We start from the raw sequence: 13,926 nt of genomic DNA, 5'->3' as shown, positions 1-13,926 counted from the left end.
CTCAATGTAAAAGAGATATCTCTAAGTGAAAGAGATATCTCTTTCATAGAGAGATATCCTCTAAGATGAGATATATATCGTAGCAAATAGAGATATCTCTCTGAAATATGATATGTCGCTTTAGATTGGAAAGATAACGTATTTTCCGAACAAATTGTAAAATGTCTTGCCATAATATTTTAAACATAAAGATATATCTTTATAAGAATTTGTGTGAAGGATATCTATAACAAGCCGTTTTTACTTTACTATTTATTCGGAAAATAAAATATCACTTTAATTAAAAGAGATGTCTCTTCCTAGAGAGTTATTTTTAACATAAAGAGATATCTCTTTCATTTAGAGATGTCTTTTTACATTGAGAGATATCTATTTCGTTTAGTGGGATATCTCGTTTGCTTTGAGAGATATCTCTTTCACATAGACACATAAAAAAAAATTACATGAGAGATATCTTTGAAAACAAAAGAGATATCTTCTTTAAAGGGGAATTAGCTGTGAAAATGATGGCAATAATTTTTTCCTCAAAATTTCTCAGTGGCATATTAATGTGTGTGTGTGTGTGTGTGTGTGTGTGTGTGTGTGTGTGTGTTATTCAAATTGTAAATCGATTATGGACCAGCAAGAACATTCTTTGATATAAAATTGGAGAAGACGCATGCGTTTCTGCGGGAGAGGTGTGTGTTTCTAACTGATAAAGAATGACGTCTTTTAAATATTTCTTTCTTTTTTATTTTTTATTTCTTTTATTTTTTTGTACAAGAATTATTATGACCACCATAAAATAAAACATGGTATATGTAAAACTTCCGACAAGAATTTTAAATATCGAGACTTTTGCAGTATACATTCCGCACAGTGAGACATTCTATAATTAGAAGACAGAAAATGCGGGGTGTGCCACGCCATCGATCTGTACGTACATGGATTTCACGAGAACTGATGTTAAACTTGATCATTACATTGGGTATCGTAAAAATTTTGCCAAGATTTTCGTCATATGGTAGGTTTGGGGAAAGTGGGGAGGGAAGGGGGGAGGGGGTTACAGCCGAATTTAATGATTATTTCTGTCCAAGTTGTGTTACATCGAATCCCGAGAATTTTAGAAGTAATCTAATTTTAAAAAACCAGACACCCGGAAAGATCATGTGATGTTATGAATATAATCAGGCGCGTTGCATTGCATCGTGTATTGTAAGGGGGGAGCCGGAGAAGAAGTTGGTTTTACAGTTGTATGAAAATTCTTATCTTGGAATATAATTTGATGATTATATTTCCACTACACTACTACTATTTTTAAAAAAAAGGTAAGGAACCAACCTATAAATTGAAATTAAAAAATGTCCAACTTTCCCTGTAATGATAGCGGGAAAAGAACGATGTCAAAAATAGTGTGGAGTTAGTCCCCAACTCCACCCCTTAGTGCTACGTAACTCAATGCAAGTCGAGCTGTTTAATACATTACAATTTGATTTTAATAATGATAATAATAAAAATATTTTCAAAATATTGAATCGCACGGGAAAAAAGAAAAAACCAAACCAGATTTCAACAGAAAGATTACATAAGATACGGATTCCATATACATGTAAATGTAATTAACATTGTCCAGGCGCGGATCTATAGAAAATGTTGGGAGTGAAAAAGTGGTCTAAAGTGTTGAAATTGTGAGATGTATTTTGTATTTTTTATCGTCTGCATTGGGTTTTATAGGCTAACTACCAAATAAAAACACTCTTTCAAAACGAATTTTAAATGACAAACGAATTTACAACGTATATTGCTAAGAGGTGTGATTAATTCACACACACACCCTTTGAAACTAAATTTGATGAATGTTGAAAATAATAATCGGTGTGTTAAAATCGATGTCGGATAACATACTAGTAAGCTTACAGGAGTTTTATCCCTCCCCTAACTGCTGGAATTTATAGATTTTTATTCCACAATCAATGCAGAAATGATGTTCCCGGAAATATATAAATTCTATACTCTGATACCACTTTCTCTCTCGCACGCTCTTTTTTAAAACCAAAATCAAATGGACATGTGTATTGCAACCTCCGTACCCCCTCTAGATCCGCCAATGTAATATACATGCGTTGGTTGCACATGTAATTTATGCATATCTAATTGAGTTTTGGTCGTCCAAAATATTGATTAAAGTTAATAATTAATTGATGATATGCTAAAGATATCTTGATCCTGATCAAAATAAGTAGGGGGACTAATACCTTACAGATTTTGAACATTACATCTGACTCAACATTATTGCCTGCGAAAAAAACAACAACCACACAATGGACACATAAATAAAATCAATGACTAAACTTATTTTGCAGTCACATTATTTTTCATTAATTACATAAAAACCCTTAACTGGCACTTAATCACAATCAGATATATTAATATAATAAATCCTTATATTGACACTATGAATTGTGAACAGCAACCTGTATTCAAGGGGAAATAACTCGAGCTTCATTGTGAAAATGTATCCCATTTAGAGGTCTTCTTATTCAAATATAAGACCATGTGACTTTACGGAAACTGCCAAGATCAGAAATTTTCACGTGCAACGTCACGGAAAAGAAATTATACATAATCGATCGACTGATCGGACAAACGCATTTTCGTATCGATCGATCGGACAGTCTTCGCATTGGAATTTTCTCGCGCTTTATGAAGTGGCGCCCCCTAATTTCAATTCCTGAACCCGCCCCTTGTACATCTTTATTCTCGATAGAATTTGTATCTAGCCCGACCGATCTTTTCGCTCAATTTTTACGCCGATTTAGCTATGAAATTTGAAAAACCGTTGTTTTACAATTAGACTAGCTACATACATGTATTATAAAACTATAAATAAAAATCACGTCAAGTTTTGAGAACGGAAACTCGGGTTTTGTATTGTTGTTGAATTCAAGAAGAGATATCATTGCTTATTCATTTGTTTGACGCATGGAATGAACATTTTCTCGTCTTCTTTACGACAACTAACAGTCTTAATAGTCATCGTAAAATAATCGTCTAGAAGCCAGAAATTTTATGGACACTTTGAATAATTTCTAATCGTTCTGTTGAATATTTGGCATGAAGAGATCCTTTAGTGTTTTCATAGATCTATACGAACACAGACAACAAACAAAAACATCTCTTAAATGCTTTACTGAGACCATTTGCAGACTTTGTATTGGTTTTCGTATTCTCAATACATAGAAAAAGATAATAATTTATTGAACATTTGTTTTGGTCATTTTCACCCAACAGTAAATTAAATGCGATTTTAGATAGAACCCTTAACTATATGCCCAATTTCCCCTTCACAACAAACTTTCAAGTCCTATAACAAATTAACTATTCATATGAATACTTTGTCTTACGAAAATTTATCAATAACTATGGGGAGTTCGTAAACAAACCCTTCACCCTAGTTTTTTTTAAAAAGCTTATCTGAGGTGAAAGCTCGTGTGATATGGGTGCTGCTTTAGTATTTAGTACTCTCTTTTTTATTCCAATGGTCTTTAATTTAATTCAAGAATTTATTTTCATAAAATGAAAAATTAGAATGGTTGATATTAAAGCATTTACTGTCATTACAAATAACACTAAGGATGTGCTTTGTGATTGAAAAGCAGGGCAAGAAAGGGGTGAAAGTGTATGTTCATCTTTCAGAGAAAATCTGATTTCTTAAACGTCACCGAATTATTACGTCACAATGTACAGCACGTCATAAAGTGTACGACGTAACACACTCTCCCTTGCGACTAAACATAAACATACTGTGCGCTTGCTTGGAGGCGATACATTAAATAAGAGTAAAGCGAATGGAAAATCAAAAGAAGATGATTTCTGGACAAGTTTTCCGTTCTATGGCAGACGACAAGGATTCGAAAAATGATTTTGTACCCTATGAGCAGGTTAAGGACACCATCTCGAAAATTGAAGTTTTAAAAGCTGCAAATGCAAATGTTTCTTTATTCCTGCCGTCATGGGCTGACGATGAATACTTCATGCAGTTACACAAACCAAAGAAAATAAAGAAGAGAAATGTATTTGAAACAAACATGCAAACTGGAGAGGCAGTGCTGGAGAAAGAGTCACAAGACAAGACAACTGTTGAGAGCTCTCTGAACGCAGAAAACGGACAAATCAAACATTCTGTTCCTGAGATCAGTGGCGAAGAACTTGGTATAAAAACAGAGGATGTTGCAGCATATATCCTGAGCATTGTCGAAAAGGCATGTGCAATAGTTCTCCAAGATATAACAGCCCAGAAACTAGATCAGGATGACGGCAGTGTAATGATAGAAACAAAACATGTGAACACTTCAGATGCGAGTCAGGAAATGAAAAATGAGTGTCTACAGAAACCTGTTGAATTACAAGAATTAAAACAGAAAACCCAGCCGGTCAAAAGTGAACTGGTCAAACCTGAGGAGTTTGCGGCATTAGAAACAGGGAAAATACCAAAGTTTATTCCCCGAAAGCTGTTTCTATCCAGTATAGAAAGCTTTAAACTTGCACCCGATACCCAGGATTCCACCAAAAACGAAGAATCGAAGACCAAGCCTATGAAACCAAGGCCTTTACGGTATAGTTTCCTCTACACCACGGGACTTTCTCCTGCAGAAGAACCCCGTGTGGTGAGACCGCAGAGAAGATGGAGGGAACGCATTCTCAGCTTTTTGGGATTTAAAAGATAGACATTCTGAAAATTATGAAGATGGAAAATTGATTTTAAAGTTTTTTTTGGCAAAGTATTATGTATGTTCATGGTGTTCTTAAATGGATTAAATTTGTTTTCCAACTGTTATACCTCTTGATTGTCCTCATACTGGGAAGTATTATGACGTCAGCATATTCATCTAAATTTAGTTAACAAATGGTGTATTCGAGGCGTGCACAAAACAAAACTTTCCAAGTATTTAATGAATATAAAAGGAGCAAAAAAAAAAAAATCAACATTTTTTGTATGACATATAACAAGGTGTGTGTGTGTGTGTGTGTGTGTGTGTGTGTGTGTGTGTGTGTGTGTGTGTGTGTATCAATTAAGAAATAATGATCGCATTTTCATGTATGTTGCAGGATAACCTCCGAGGTCGAGAAATGTTGTTTTGAAATATATGTATAACATTCGCAGCGTTAGCGGAGGCTTTCATTTTTCAAACGACATTTCGAGACCAAGGAGGTTCATTCTCATTTCTATTCATTCTATGAATTTCTCATTTCTATTCTACTACGGCTCAGAAATATGCAGCCGATCGTTTTCCTATATAGCTCCGAATTGGTTCGCTGTGACGTCACGAGTTTCCGAAACGGCCTACATTGTTTTTTGCTGACACGAAAGGTGAAATGGTAGGGGTATTCTAAATTTTAAAAAAATTCAAGTATTCAGTTTGATGTTGACGCTTTGAATACACAGTTCAAGAAAAATTTGTCCGTGCATCGCCATGTTTACATGTGTATCCCTATTGGAATGCAGACGATTGGTTTATATTAAAGGACAAATTTCTTCAGTCATTTTTATGCCCCCCTTCAAAGAGAGGGGCATATCGGTTTGCACATGTCGGTCGGTCGGTCGGTCGGTGGACTTCATGTTGTCCGCTCAATATCACCATTCACTTGATCGTAATGATATTTCATATGTGAGCTGGTTATAAGTAGAAGAGGACCCCTTTTGTTTTTCAGGTCAAGGGTCAATTTACTCTGGATATAGGAATATACTGTCCGCTCAATATCTTGAGAACCCTTTGCTTGACAGACGTCAAACTTGGTACATCCTAAGGAGTAGATAACCCCTATTGATTTTTAGGTCACATGGTCAAAGTTCAAGGGTCAAACTGGACATTGGAATGTACTGTCCGCTCAATATCTTGAGAACCCTTTGCTTGATAGACATCAAACTTGGTACACTGGTATATCTTTAGAAGAAAATTACCCCTATTGATTTTGAGGTCACATGGTCAAATGTCAAGGGTCAAACTGGACATTGGAATATACTGTCCTTTCAATATCTTGAGAACCCTTTGCTTGACAAATATCAAACTTGGTATACTGGTACATCTTCAGGAGAAGATGACCCCTATTGATTTTGAGGTCGTATGGTCAAGGGTTAAACTGGACATAGTAATATATTGTCTCCTATATTTTAAGAATTATTTGCTTGATTGACACCAAACTTGGTACACTGGTACAGGATAAAGAGTAGATGACCCCTATTGATTTTTAGGTCACAGCATCAATCCACTCTTGACATAGGAAGATATTGTCTGTTCAATATTTTGAATTGATGATGCTGCTATCAAATAAATGATGTGTGTGTATAACCCTTTTCAATTTTGCACCATGGGGGGCATATGTGTTTTACAAACATATCTTGCTGAATTTGTTTTACAGCATATATTGATTGAATTTGAAAACTGAATTATCAGTCATTGACTTTATTGTTGCATAAGCAAAATATGAAGTGTCAGCGAGATGAGAATCTTTTTTCTCATGATCAGTTATTACCTACGAAGTACCAGTGTATATCGCAGAATAATGGCCGCGGTATTTCTTTGATCTTTGCAATATCCGTGGTAGAATGACTAATAAAAGCTTTTATTTTGTACAAAAACAAGAGAAACATTAAAACTTCGTCAGATAACTGCTTTATATAAGGAAGAATTGTTGTCTTGCAAGACAATAATTATTTGATCACCAAAATCACATATTCATGTGCCTGTTTTGAGGTTTAAAAGTGTTTGAAATAATTAGATACTGGTGTTATTACTGATACATGTATAAATGATATAGAGCAATTTTCATTGAATTCAAATTTTGGTGACAAAATTACAGATAATGTCCCTTTACCAGTTTAAGTGTCCCTTTACCAGTTTAAGTGTCCCTTTAACAGATAATGTTCCTTTAACAGATAATGTTCCTTTAACAGATAATGTCCCTTTAACAGATAATGTCCCTTTAACAAATAACGTCCCTTTAACAGATAATGTCCCTTGAACAGATAATGTTCCTTGAACAGATAATGTCCCTTTAACAGATAATGTCCCTTTAACAGATAATGTCCCTTTAACAGTTTAAGTGTCTAAAGGTTAGTTGTTTGATTTATGTTCCGTGGAGAATTTTTCATTCATACTGAAATGTCGCCAGTTGTAGGTGAAGTACCATAAACCTAGACCTATGCTTAGCGCTTACGGCCGCAGCAGTGAGGGTTCTTTAACGTGACAACGCCTGCCACGACACGGGACCTCCATTTTTCAAAGGTTAGATCCTAGAAAACCCGTGATTCTCACTACCTGTGTTTACGTCATAGGTTTGACACGGCCAGGACACGAACGGGGCTCGAACTCACGACCCTCTGGTTACGAAGCGAACGTTGTACTACTGAGCTACCGCGATCGTTACTAGTGTCCAAATGAGATATCTCAATCAGAGTGATATATCTCTCTAAGTCAAAGAACAAAGAAGCAATTACATATACTATAATGGTTTAGAAATGGTGATTGTAACTGGATAATACTGAAGTAAAACTTGATGTACATGTGACACTGGTGATTGTAACTGGATAATACTGAAGTAAAACTTGATGTACATGTGACACTGGTGCATCGACATTCACAATAGATACCCCTCCAATACTCATAAACACAGTACTTAGAAGAAAAAATTCTATATACATTGTACATGAATATCTATTCTAACGATATAAATATATCTAAATGTAAGTTTGATCTCCTCTCGGTTCCTTAAAAAATCAAGGGAATCAACTCGCTAGTTTCAGCCTGGCAGCAACGCGCTAGTTTCAGCCTGGCGGCAACTCGCTAGTCTCAGCCTGGCGGTATAACTCGCTAGTCTCAGCCTGGTGACAACTCGCTAGTCTCAGCCTGGCGACCATTCACTAGTCTCAGCCTGGCGGCAACTCGCTAGTCTCAGCCTGGCGACAATGCGCTAGTCTTAACCTGGCGACAACGTGCTAGTCTCAGCCTGGCGACAACTCGCTAGTCTCAGCCTGGCGGCCACTAGCTAGTCTCAGGCTATAGCGGCAACTCGCTAGTCTCAACCTGGTGACAACTCGCTAATTTCAGCCTGGCGACCACTCACTAGTCTCAGCCTGGCGACAACGCGCTAGTCTCAGTCTGGCGAGAACTCGCTAATTTCAGCCTGGCGACAACGCGCTAGTCTCAGCCTGGCGACAACGCGCTAGTCTCAGCCTGGCGACAACGCGATAGTCGCAGCCTGGCGACACTCGCTAGTCTCAGCCTGGTGGCAACTGGTTAATGCCGTCCCATCGACGTCCTCGAACTTTCCAGCCATTTTTACGGGGTTTGGCTTTGCAAAACATTCCTTGTATATTCGACCAGACTCAAAATAATCGAGTGAAATGTCTTTTAACATAAAGAATTTTCTATCTTTTCGTAAGTGAAACTTTGCTCTCTACCCTTTTATGGCTCTACCCTGACCGGGGACCAATATTAATTTGACAACTTATAACCCGATGGTTCTTAAGAAACTTTTTTTTTAAAAATGTTCCATTCATTCTCATGTTAACTTTGTCCCTCCCCCATTACGACCCTCGCACTAAGGAACAAACTGGCATTATTTGCTATTGCAAAATAATTTGAGTATTCTTAAACCTGGTTAATTTCACCGTCAAAACCCACTGCATTCGCAATGGAACAGAGATAAACCCGTGGGTTCCGACGATGGGTTAATTAAAACATTACCTATGATAATCATTTTACAAAGGCAGGGTAATAATAATAAACAAAACAAAACAAAAATACTCAAGATTATTTATTGTAAACTTTGACCCCTCATTGTATAGCCTGCCACCTGGTGTCATAGCTTGCACAAACGTCAAAATATTGTAGACAAATTGTTGTCACAAAGAATATTTGTCAGAGTCTATTATTGGTCATATTCCTTTGCAATCAACAATGAGAATGCGGCGTAAATATTAGTTCGACTCAGCCTTTTTTTTTTCTTTTCCTTTTTTTTTTTTTTTTTTTTTTAGCTTTTGGGAAGTTTTCTAAAAATACATTTTCTATATATTTGTACGAAAAGATTTAAATCCCTATCACGGCATCGCCCAGGGATCTAACTTTGAGTATTTTACAATCGAAACTCCATAAAAATATCTTTTTGACTAAACCATGGGGAGAGGGTCCAGCCCCTCTGTTCCCTTCTGAGTTCACACTTGGGGAGAGGGTGCAGCCCCTCTGTTCCCTTCTGAGTTCACACTTGGGGAGAGGGTCCAGTCCCTCTGTTCCCTTCTGAGTTCACACTTTTTGGAGTCGTGGTTTGAAGAATATTCAACGTAAATGGAAGCTCTTGTGTGAATTTACTTTTGGTTCTCGGGAAGATTTTTCAACACCCACCTGTTTTCGTTATTTCTAAATCACTATCTCATGGAAAGGGGCGTGTTTCTTTATTTGTACAAATCTGAAGGCCTTTTTATCCAGAAATGTATCGTGCCACGTTTTGGTTAAAATCCTTAAGTGGCTCTTGAGAGGAAGAAGAAAGTTTTGAAATGATAGCGCCACTGACGTCGAAAGACAGAAGATTGACACATCAGAAAAGCTGGTTCATGATACCGAACGCATCTCACTTTAGTATAATTTTTTTTAATCTGTTGCACAGAAGAACTTGAATCTGCTACATTTAGATATTGTATACCAATCAATCAAAACGACAATGGAGAAGTTTGATCAACATTTATTTGAGATTACTAAGTAACTGAGAAATGTGGTGAACATGTTGAATGCCGTGATTGAATAAGGCCGCCAGACGTCCCTTCCAGTATTCGCCTAGCTCGTGCAGGATGTCGTTCTTAGCCATGGTTACAGGACCAGTATGTTCTGCCAGCTGACGTTTCATAATGTCTCTTCCTTTGAAATACTCCCCAAGTTCATGCAAAATGTCGTAGACCTTCGGCGCAGTAGTAGAATGCACTACAAACAGGGGATATTGTACTAATCAATTAGTTACTAGTAGGGATATTGTACTAATTAACTAGTTACTGGTAGGGATATTGTACTAATTAATTAGTTACTAGTAGGGATGTTGTACTAATAAATTAGTTACTAATAGGGATATTGTACTAATTAATTAGTTACTAGTAAGGATGTTGTATTTATTAATTAGTTACTAGTAAAGATATTGTACTAATTAATTATTTACTAGTACGGATGTTGTTCTAATTAATTAGTTACTAGTAAGGATGCTGTACTAATTAATTAGTTACTAGTAAAGATATTGTACTAATTAATTAGTTACTAGTAAGGATATTGTACTAATTAATTAGTTACTAGTAAGGATATTGTACTAATTAATTAGTTACTAGTAAGGATGTTGTACTAATTAATTAGTTACTAGTAGGGATATTATACTAATTAATTAGTTACTAGTAGGGATGCTGTACTAATTAATTAGTTACTAGTAGGGATGCTGTACTAATTAATTAGTTACTAGTAGGGATGGTGTACTAATTAATTAGTTACTAGTAGGGATATTGTACTAATTAATTATTTACTAGTAAGGATGTTGTACTAATTCATTAGTTACTAGTAAGGATATTGTACGAATTAATTAGTTATTAGTATGGATGTTGTACTAATTAATTAGTTACTAGTAAGGATATTGTACGAATTAATTAGTTACTAGTAGGGATATTGTACTAATTAATTAGTTATTAGTATGGATGTTGTACTAATTAATTAGTTACTAGTAAGGATATTGTACGAATTAATTAGTTACTAGTAGGGATATTGTACTAATTAATTAGTTATTAGTATGGATGTTGTACTAATTAATTAGTTACTAGTTAGTAACATGGGTATGCCAAAAAGGTTCTGTGAAACAAAAAATATCGTGTTTGAAATATACCTGTAAAGATAATTCCAATCGCAAATCAAAATATCAAAGTTCTTAATTAATCACAATAGAAAAGGCAGATAAATTCTATAGAACAGTAAATCAAAGTCCTGAAAACTATACAATATCCTAAAAACTATACAATGTCCTGAAAACTATACAATATCCTGAAAACTATACAATAACAAATCTAAGTTTCATTGAAGTATTTACTCTGCTAGCATAAATTGTCAAATTCATTTCAAAATATAGACTACTTTAAAAGTTTTACAAAAGCAGTCAATAAAGAAATCTATGGCATGTCAAACGTTGCAATATTTGATCTTTTCCATTTGTATTGTATAATTTTCCATTTGTATTCTATATTTTCCATTTGTATTGTATAATTTTCCATTTGTATTCTATATTTTCCATTTGCATTTTATAATTTTTCATTTGCATTGTATAATTTCCATTTGTATTGTATAATTTTCCATTTGTATTCTATATTTTCCATTTGTATTGTATAGTTTTCCATTTGTATTCCATATTTTCCATTTGTATTATATATTTTTTTCGTTTTGCATTGTATAATTTCCATTTGCATTGCAAAATCTTTCATTTGTATTGCATCCGAGGGATTGTTTATTTTGATTTGTTACGAAGGATTTCATTAGTTTAGGTCCCACTTATATTTAGCCGTGACGTACCACAAATAGACTTACTATGCTACATGTACGCGCACAGTGGCGTAGACTAGCAGTGGGTTTTTTTAACGTGTCAACGCCTGTCGCAACACGGGATGTCTGCTTTTAAGGTCACATTATCCGAAAGATCTGTGATTCTCACATTTAGATAGCAATGCGTATGGGAAAGTATTAACTGGTTTGATGCAGCCATGACACGAGTAGAACTCGAACATGCGACCTCACGGTTACGAACCAAAGGATATATCACTGAACTACCGCGATCGGTTCCATATAAAGACTTGTTGAACATACATGTAGCTAGCAATGTGGAATCTTGCGCCGGGAGACCCCCCCCCCCCCTTCCTTCACAAATATGATATTTTATATATAGATGTCAAAAAAGCATGCATGTGCGTTTTATTTTGTCAAAACGCACTTGTTACAGGGGCGGATCCAGGAATTGCAGTTACGGGGGCGCCACTTTATGAGGCAGGGGGTCTGGGGGCGCCTTGAGGCTGGATTTTACAGATTTTATAGGGCTTGAAATATGTCATTTTTAATAAAGTAAAATTAGTAAAATGACGCAAATTTTAAGGGTCTCTGGAAAAATTAAGTTCTCTCAATAAAGTAATTCAAGAAATCAAAAGATTTTGTCATTTATTTCTCCGGGAATGGAAGAAATTATTGCTTCTTTTATCTTTTAATACATTTTTCTAAACAAGATACCAAGATTTACCTTAAATTTAAAAATTGGGGGGGGGGGGGGGCAGTCCCCAGACATCCAGCAGTTTACTGCATCCTTTCGTTCAGAATTATCTAGATCAGCCAGTGGTTAAATAGGAGACTAGTTTGAATATGCTGATCACATTAGACGCATAAAAGCGTTCAATTAATTGGGGAGGGGGGTGTACGCCATTACACTTAGCAAATACGGTACATTCCTGCGAAACGTGGCTCCTGAACTTTACCTCTTCAACATCTCGCGCATTACCAAATTCGATAAACGATAACTCCATTGAATCCATTGAATAGTTGTAACAAGCCAAACTCAATGTTAACAATTGGCTGATTGGTGGGGACCCAAGGGCCGAATTAAGTCCCCCGAATCTACTGAATTCTGACTAAATAAAAATGTGCATGCTTTTCTGGAGAGTTCTATTTAAAAAAAAAAGATCAGGGGGTGGGGGATTCGCCATTACTAGAGCTAGCTATGTATTTTCAAAAATAACTAGTCCTACATGGACCTGATCGCGGTAGCTCAGTAATATATCGCTTGGTTTGTGGGCGAGAGGTCGTGAGTTCGAGAACCGTTACTGTCATTGCCGCATCAAACCTAAGACATAAACAAAGACAGTGATTGCTCCTTTGCCAAACACTCGGCATTTAAAAGTGAGAATCACGAGTCTTTCCGTAATAACCTTAAAAACAGATATTCCGTATCGCTGCACAGGCGTTGGCACGATAAAGAACCGTCATTGCTACGGCCCTGTGTGCTGAGCACGTCTACAGATGTGGTACATCAGTGACGTTAACTAATGAAATCCTTCGTAACAAATCAAAATAAACATTCCCTGGATACAATCCAAATGAAAAATTATACAATGCAAATGGAAAATATCGAATACAAATGGAAAATTATACAATACAAGTGGAAAATATAGAATACAAATGGAAAATTATACAATACAAATGGAAATTATACAATGCAAATGAAAAATTATACAATGCAAATGGAAAAGATCAAATATTGCAACGTTGACATGCCATAGAAATCCACTGAATATGTTTTAAATTGTTCAAACAAAGCGAATACACCGAGACAGAATTAACGCAATGTGTGAATGTAAACTGATTAGTAAAGTAACGCAATGTGTGAATGTAAACTGATTAGTAAAGTAACGCAATGTGTGAATGTAAACTGATTAATAAAGTAACGCAATGTGTGAATGTAAACTAATTAGTAAAGTATAGAATTAACGCAATGTGTGAATGTAAACTAATTAGTAAAGTAACGCAATGTGTGAATGTAAACTGATTAGTAAAGTAACGCAATGTGTGAATGTAAACTAATTAGTAAAGTAACACAATGTGTGAATGTAAACTTATTAATAAAGTAACACAATGTGTGAATGTAAACTGATTAGTAAAGTAACGCAATGTGTGAATGTAAACTTATCAATAATGTAACGCAATGTGCGAATGTAAACTTATTAATAAAGTAACACAATGTGTGAATGTAAACTGATTAGTAAAGTATAGAATTAACGCAATGTGTGAATGTAAACTGATTAGTAAAGTATAGAATTAACGCAATGTGTGAATGTAAACTGATCAGTAAAGTAACGCAATGTGTGAATGTAAACTAATTAGTAAAGTAACGCAA

This window comes from Ostrea edulis, chromosome 9, assembly GCF_947568905.1.
Source record: "Ostrea edulis chromosome 9, xbOstEdul1.1, whole genome shotgun sequence".
NCBI lineage: Eukaryota > Metazoa > Mollusca > Bivalvia > Ostreida > Ostreidae > Ostrea > Ostrea edulis.
Note: the sequence above shows the minus strand (reverse complement) of the source record.